The sequence below is a fragment of the Cervus elaphus genome, chromosome 11 (genome assembly GCF_910594005.1).
Source record: "Cervus elaphus chromosome 11, mCerEla1.1, whole genome shotgun sequence".
Taxonomy (NCBI): domain Eukaryota; kingdom Metazoa; phylum Chordata; class Mammalia; order Artiodactyla; family Cervidae; genus Cervus; species Cervus elaphus.
Window position 1 is genome coordinate 83,233,803 of NC_057825.1, and position 9,191 is coordinate 83,242,993.

Sequence of the window (9,191 nt, forward strand, 5' to 3'; positions counted from 1 at the left end):
ACTGTAAACTGCCTCTAGACTGTAAACCCCTGCTTGGTAATAGGTCCTGTTCTACTCTATATATTGTGCATCCAGCATGATGCCTTACAAGTAATAAGTTTTCAAGATGTTTGCTGAAATGATTGAATCTATGAAAATGTCTTTGAAATATCATTTTCCAGAGTTATTAAAATGAACTGTTTTAGTGCCTCTGAGACTTTATCATGCATCAGGATGACTTGGAGGGCTTATTAAACTCAGACTACATGGGTCCTACTTGCAGAGGTCTGTTGTAATGCTGGGTAATTTGCATTCCCAACAAGTTCTCAGGTGATGCTGATGATTTTGACCCAGAGACACTCTTCGGAGAGTGCCAAACTGTTTTTTTTTCATGTTTTGATATCTCTGACATCAAGCTACGTCTTAAATTTGTTGGCATGTCAGTTTAATTGACAAATTTTTTTGCAGTAGTATATAAAATAATGGTCTTACAATCAACAGTATCTTACATTAAATGAAATCTAAATAAATCTTCTCTAACAGGTCTGACTCTACATTATAAAGCATAGCAATGAAATGTTTAAAAACTGCAGCCCAATACTAGTTCTAGAGAGCACATACTTAAGATTGTGGTGCTTAATCTTTATAATGGCAATAGAATAAATCATCTTTAGGGCCTTGTGTAAGAGCCATAGAATAACAAATTAGCTCAATCTAGCCAGGAACATTGAGAAAGGTAAGCATTTTCACATAAATTTTTGGTGACTGTGAAGGCCAGTCTCCTCTAAAGTAAAAGTTTCATGAGGTCAGAGTTAATATCTGGTTTTACTCATCATTGTAACCCTAACTCTAAAAAACTTCCTGACACAGCACTCAATAAATATTTGTTGAATGAAAATGTTTATTTTTATAAACCAGCATTTCAGAGTTTCTTAGCTGCTTTAAACAAGATGAATTATTAGATACGTCATGGTTTATTGGTAGAATATTCACCAACCAATGCCTGTACTGTTGACTTTCTTCTAGGCAAACAATAACAACAGAACAAATCAAGAGCTTAACAACCAAGATACCCACTAAATTAAAAGTATTTCAGTTAAGCAAGTGTCCCAAGGTCACAGACCCAGACATGTTGTCCCAGCTGCAATCCTTGCAGGGGTGGGCCAGGTTTGCCATCTTCTGGAAATGCTGTTTGTTGGGAAGCGGTGGTAGCAGCGGGGAAAGAATTCCTTCTATGGGGCTTTTGTCAAGAAGAAGGTTCCAGCCCAGACTGATCACTATTCCCATAACCTTACTGGACTTAAGCCTAAAGAAACTTTGGCATTTAATGTCTGAATCAATAAATATCACCATTTAATCATTTTCATGAGTTCAGAACCAACTAAGAAATAGACAGAGGAGTCAAATAGGAAATCTCAACACAGCAGCACCAGTGATAATACTGTTTGGAGGCTGCAGTTTCAGCACAGAACATGAGCTTGGTAAATGAGCCACTTCCCTGAATTAAGCAGACCTACCCACTGTGTCTCAGCTACTGGGTCACCGCCAGCCCTGGACAACTGCCACCTCCACACCAGGGCTACAGCCCGCCCTACTCTGCTCATTTTGTGGCCCAGAAAGCAAACAGCAGACTTTCTGCAGGATCGCAGCTCTGAAACAAGAGAACTCGGAAGTAGCAGTATCACATATGTCTTGATTCTGCTGTGTCTCAAATGGGAAGGGGGCCAGATTGTTTCTCTAACAGAGTCTCCTCAACGTGGAAACACAAAACATAGGCAACAAGTGTCCTCTCCTAATGGACCGTCTCTCTTCATATGCCATAGGTGCCTTAAAAATATAGACCTGGCTGGTAGTGTTCAAATAATGTTTCTTGATTTCTGCAAAGCATCATAAAAACTTCAATTTTTAAATCATTCTGATGAATATTCCTTGAATGTCTACTACCACAAAGCACTGTATGGGACTTCCCTGGTGGTCTAGTGGCTAAGACTCCAAGCTCCTGACATAGGGAGCCCAAGTTCAATCCCTGGTCGGGGAACTAGATCCCACGTGCAGCAACTAAGACCCAGTGCAACCAAATAAGTATTAAAAACAAACAAACAAGAAAAACAAGGCACTGTAGTCTTTCCTAGTGTAGTCTGTAAGGTTATCCCAGTCAGATGAGCCTATAAGCAAACCATGATGGAAGCATCATCAAGCACCAGGACAAATTCTCCAGTAATATCCCCAAGGGGCTGCTGCAGTAGCAGACTGTGTGCTGGGAGGGACTTGGCACTTTCAGGGCTAATGACACTGGCGGATATGAGATAAGGATGGGCCAGCATCAAAGAATTAGAGAAAGTGGGGAGAACGACAGATGGCTCCTCCACTTTAACTCTCTCTCCAAACTAGTTATCATACATGGACAAAAAGAACAGAAAAAAAAAATAATAATAAAAGAGGGAGAGAAGCTAGTGAGAAAAAAGAAGGAACCAAAGAGACCAGGAAAGAAAGTATCAGTCATTCCCAGGAAAACAGCTGTCTCTGCAACATTGAGATCAGACCTTACTCAGGCCATCTGCTCTATAATGACCCTGTTACAAGGGATCTCCACTCCAGAGGAGGATTGCTTTCTCCAAGTTTCGGTATTTGTCCCTGAGGGGAGACTTTGGTTGTTGGTTTGAAAGGCACAGTCAAAGTTCACATTGGGTCCCCTCCGGCTATCCTGCATTGGCTTTGCCCACCCCACAGCTTGTTGTCTGCCTCAGTCTGTGAACTCCTCTTGCTCAGCAGTGGGCCCTCCGAGGGCTCTGCCCAGGGCTTTGAGAGAACACACACCTCTATGTGGTGACCTTGTTTTGACTGTGGTTCTGAAATGAGGTGTGATCTTCTCTGTTGGTGGCAGCACTCTTATTAAAGTATCTACCATAGAGGCCTTTGCACTGCTTTGCAACAGAAAATGAGGGAACATTTGGGCAGAAGGGTGCAAAAGTCTAATAAGCACCATCCCCTGATGGAGGAAAACCTTGCTGAAGCAGCTTCTTTGTAAGGGCTCTACTGTTCTTGTGGTTTTCCGTCTCTGGGCAAGACACTGTGCTGGCAAATGTCATGTTAGAGCACCCTAAGCCCACACATCTGTGTCATTATGACATGGAAGGGCCTGGGAGCTGGGAACTTATGAAAGCAATGGAAATGGGTGGTAGAAGATGCCTTCGTCCATGGAATGAGAACCATGCATTATTTAGTTAAAGCCAGGCATGATATTTTGAGCAAACTATAAGTCATCAGTGGGTTCCTTGTATGTACCTCCAATTTCCCATCACTAAAACCTGGTGAAATACAAAGATTGTATCCACGCTGTCCTTTTCCTGGAATGCCCAAATCCTACACTCTCTCCTGAATCTTCCACAAATTTCTTTTCTCACGACAGTCTGATACCTTTGCGTCAGGGCCTTCATTACTATTTGTTAAACATTCTAATTTCAGCGTTTGACATGCTGTGACCTACTTCTCTGAGTCAGGAGCTGCAGAGGGCCAGTTTCCCTTTCGCTGTATGTAGTTTGTCCTACAGCTTTCTCTCTTGGTCTGCCTGAATATTTCCCATATGGTCTGCTGCTTCTGGGTTTTGTTCTGTGATGATAGGGATATCTTCTGGATGATCTTATGACTAGGAAAGGTCCTACCACCGTACAGGAGCAAGAACAGCGGTCACGGCCTGGTATGTGAGTAGATGCCCTTCCTGGTCATAGGTACTCAGCAGAGCACTGCTGATTCTTGTCTGTCCTCTCACCTGTGAACTATATGAACTTTAGACAAAATGTAAAGGAAGCACAGAACTAAAGCATTTGGGTTGATCATTAAAAATCATTATGAGAAACTATTAGAAAATACAGCTCCATGTAGGGGCTGAGCATGAACGTGGAGCTTCAGAGAAAATTTAGAGGAGTAGCTGAGAACAACATTAATGCATGGTAAGTGTGAGCCTATCACTCTGGGTGGGTGGGATGTATTCCCAGAGTCCCGTTTTAGAGGAGAGTCAGGCTTTGGGATGGAGAGATGCCAAAAGAGAATGTTAGAAATCAGGTAGGTGAACGAGGGAAAGTCTCCAACCTTGACTGCACGTGTGTCCACAAACCGTTGTAACTATTAGTGGAGTGTGGGAAACAGTGTATTATCTATGAAAAATGTACTCGCAAATCCAAAAGATCTGTGCACCCCAAGTAGCATAAATGCAGGGATAGCCAAACCTTGGCATATCATAGTCACATTGCTGAAAACCAAGATAAACAGCAAATGTTAAAAGCATCCAGAATGAAAACACACACACACACATTAAAATGAAGGATGGCTTCTCAGAGAAACAGTGGTGCCCAGAATACAGAATGCAGTTTTAAAATGTTGAAAGGATAAAACTATCAGCCTAGAATTCTACAAAACTACCCTTCAGTATTAAAGTAGTATAAAAGACATTTCAGAAAGACAAAAACTGAGAGGATTCATCTTTATCAGATCAATAATATAAGAAGTAATTAAGGGAAAAAATGAAAAATAACAGAGTAAACACTTAGGGAAATACCAAGCAATCTTTTCCTTCTATAATGATGTAGATAGATAAATGATATTTCCTCCTAAAGTCAGGAACAAGACAGAGAGGTAGATAGGTAGAGCTATGTAGATACAGGTGTATATAGACATTCATGTAGATATATATTATATATAAAAGATTATTAACTGAAGCAAAAATAGTACTGTATTGTGGAGTTCATAGCATATTTAGAAGTCATATATAAGAAAACAACATCACAAAGGGTGGGAGGAATCTAAAGGAAATAAGCAGTTGGAAGATTCTTATAGTGATTAAAAGTATATTATTGAAGGTAAATTATGATAATTTAAGGATATATGCTACTAAAACAACTTCAGAAAATTACAGAAATATTACAAAGAGGTAGAATTTAAAGGTCAGTACAGGAGATTAAATGGAATATTTAAAAATAAGTAACTCATCTAAAGAAGGTAGAATAAAGAAACAAAAAGAGCTGGAAGAGAAAAAAAATAGCTTCAAAATACATGAAGCAAAACAGATAGAACATGGTATAAATGGCAGAAAAAGACAAATCTGAGATCATCATCAAATATTTTAATATCACTTCCTCAGGAGCTGATAAAAAAAAAAAACAGTAAAATTTTAAAAGTTTAAATAACATTATCAACCAACTTGACCTAATTGACATTTATTCTCAACAACAGCAGAATATACATTCATTTTAACTGCACACAGATCATTAACCATTTAGAGAGATGAAATATGCTGAGCCATAGAGCAGGACCCATTAAAATTAAAAGGAATGAAATCAAAGAATACTACATTTTATGACCTTAATGATATTAATACAGAGATCAGTAACAGTGAGATATTTGAAAAAAATACCAACTATTTGAAAGGTAAACAGTATATATCTAAATAGACTGTGATCAAAAGAGAAATCACAAAAGATATTAGAAAATATTTTGAACTGAATGATATTTTTCACTGTATTTGCTAATTATTTATTTATCAAGAGAAACTATTCCTTAGCCCAGATATCATAGTTCATAGTTTCATAGTTCAGGAACACATAGTTCAGGAATGCATACAAACATTTGTGCAATATAGGTAAAGAAGTGTTTAGAGGCAAATGTATAGCTTTAGATTTTTCAGGGAAGAAAAAGCAGGGTATGGAATATGATGTAAGCCTCTACATTAAGAAGCTAGAAAAAGAAGAACAAATTAAACCCAAAGTAGAAAAAAAGAAAAATAATGAAGTGAGAGTGGTAATTGATGAAATAGAAAACTGACAAACTATAAAGTCAGCAAGATTTTTTTTCCTTTTTTTAATGTTTTTTTTCCCCCTCAAAAGATTAATAAAACCTCAGACAAGACTGATTAACTAAAACAGAAAATGTTATTATCATCATTAGCAATGAAAAAAGGAAGCATCTCAACAGGTACTACAATCAAGCAAAAGATAGTTTGGAAATATTATGAACAACTTCGTGTTGATAAATTAAACTATTTAGATGAAAGAGAAACATAATTTGAAAAATATAACATACCAAAATAGATACTAAAATGAATAAACATTCCTATGTCAATTCAAATAGATGAATTTATTTTTTTTCCTTTATTTATTTATTTATTTTTTCAGTGGGTTTTGTCATACATTGATATGAATCAGCCATAGATTTACACGTATTCCCCATCCCGATCCCCCCTCTCACCTCCCTCTCCACCTGATTCCTCTGGGTCTTCCCAGTGCACCAGGCCCGAGCACTTGTCTCATGCATCCCACCTGGGCTGGTGATCTGTTTCACCATAGATAATATACATGCTGTTCTTTCGAAACATCCCACCCTCACCTTCTCCCACAGAGTTCAAAAGTCTGTTCTGTACTTCTGTGTCTCTTTTTCTGTTTTGCATATAGGGTTGTCGTTACCATCTTTCTAAATTCCATATATATGTGTTAGTATGCTGTAATGTTCTTTATCTTTCTGGCTTACTTCTGGCTTGCTTACAAATAGATGAATTTATTTTTAAAAATCCTTATACAAAGAAAACTTGGGACGCAGGTGATTTTTTTTTAAAAAAACTTTTAGCAATTTTATTCATTTTTCATAGTTTTACAGTATTAGTAAAAACAATGGTCATTATAAATAAATATAAAATGAAAGTTAACAGAAAAATAGCCCCAAGTCTTTCTTGACCCCCCACCAAAAGAACTAGCTAGTATATGGAAAATATCCTTTCACATGTTATCTTTAGGCATATGCTCACTTTGTGGTAGCGCATGGTTTAGTCGCTAAGTTGTGTCTGACTCTTGAGACCCCATGGACTGTAGCCTGCCAGGCTCCTCTGTCCCTGGGATTTCCCATGCAAGAATACTGGAGTGGGTTGCCATGTCCTTTTCCAATAGAGACCCAGGTGATTTTACTAGGGAAATACATCATGATTTAAGAAAGAAATAATACCAATTCAACAAACTGTTTCAAAAATAGAAGAGGATAATTTTTCCCAACTCATTTTATAAAGCAAGCATAATTCCAGTATCAAATACTGATAAGAAATAACAAAAGAAAACTACAGACAATACTCTTCATGAAGTAGATAAAAAATTCTTAGCAAACCATTAGAAAATTAATCCAGTTATAGACTTTAAAAGAAAATACATCATGACTAAGTGATGTTTTCAAGGAATGCAAGATTGATTTAAAATTGGAAAATTATTCAGTGAAATTAAAGAATAAAGGGAGAAAACTATATGATCATTTCAGTAGATGCATTTGCAAAAAGTTTTTGACAATTCATGAAAAAACTCTGAGAAAATTATGAATAGAAGGAACTTCCTCAAATTACTGAAATACTTCTCTGAAAATCTATAAACAATATAATAGTTAATGATATTTCCTCCTAAGATCAGGAACAAGTCAAAGACATCTACTTTCAATCATTTTTCTGGAGGTTCTAGCCTATGTTAGTAAGGCAAAGTAAAAAAAAATGAATAAAAGTGTACAGATAAAAGACACAAAGAAAGAAGTAAAATTGCCATTCTTTGCAGATGATATGATTGTTTATGTAGAAAATGCTATGGAGTAGAGAAAACAACTATGAGAACTAATGAGTGAATTTAGCAGGGTCAACATACAAAAATTAATTCTCTTTCTTCATACTAGCAATAAACATTTAGGAAACAAAAATTTTAAAAATAGCATTTGCAATAGTATCAAAAATATCAAATACTAAGAAAAATCTAATAAAAGATATATAATTCCAGTACAATAAAAACTATAAAATGATAAATTAAAGAATATCAAACAAAATGGTTATGAATTTGAAGTCCCAATGTTGTTAAGACATTCATTCTCCTCAGATATATTTATGGATTTGATATAATTCTTATTAAAATATCAGCAGGCTTTTTTAAAGAAATTGATAAGCTGAGTCTAAAACTGATATGGGAATGTCAAAATAATTTTTAAAAAGAATAAATTTAAAAGGCTTGTAATACTTTGTTTCAGGAATTCCCTGGTGGTCCAGTGGTTACGATTCCATCTTTTGACTGCAGAAGTCCCACTTTCAATCCCTAGTCAGGGAGCTAAGATACCACAAGCCGTGGGGCATGACCAAAACAAACAAACAAAAAAAACTAAATATAATACTAGATGAATCAAGACATTGTAGTATTGACATTAGAATAGGCAAATAGCAATAGAACAGAATCCAGAAATAGACACACACTCATAAAGAGTCAGTCAACTTTTGACTAAAAGTCAAAATTATTATCTTGATTACCTAATCAAGATAGTTCAATGAATAAAGGAAGATTTAACAAATGGTTCCAGAACAACTGGATAACCATATGAAAAACAAAAATAGATTTGACTTCTATCTTACCCTATACAATAATATCAGTTTGAAATGGATCATAGAACAAAATATAACCTAAAACAAGAAAAATTTCTAATAGAAAGTATGAAATGGTATATTTGCAATGTTGGGATAGGCAAAAAATATTTATAAAGACACAAAAAGCATTAACTATTAAAAATAATAACTGCTGCTGCTGCTGCTAAGTCGCTTCAGTTGTGTCCAACTCTGTGCGACCCCATAGACACCAGCCCACCAGGCTCCTGTCCCTGGGATTCTCCAGGCAAGGATACTGGAGTGGGTTGCCATTTCCTTCTAGCTTTCACCAAAATAAAAACGTTTTGCATTTCAAAACACATCATTAAGAAAATAAATAGGAAAACCAGTTACATATATTTGACCAAAGGTTTCTTTCCAGTATATGTAAAGAACTCCTCCAAATCAATAACAAGACTATAATATAATTTTTTAAGATGGACAAGAGACTGGAGCAATCACTCCACCAAAGAGTATGATAGTATGACCAACAAGCGCATGAAATAGTTCAACATCATTAGTCATCATGATATGCAAATTGCAACCACAATGAGATATTATTTTATACTTATTAAATGTCTAAAATTTAAAATATGACAATACCAAAAGTTGTTGGGGATGTGGAGAAACGAACTCTCAAACATTGCTGGTAGGAATGCAGAGTGGTAAAATCACTTTGGAGAACAGTTTATTAGTTTCTTATAAAATTAACCTCTACATATAACTTACAACTCAGAAAGCTCATACTCTATATTTCTCAAAAGAAATGAAAACATATATCTACAAAGAGATT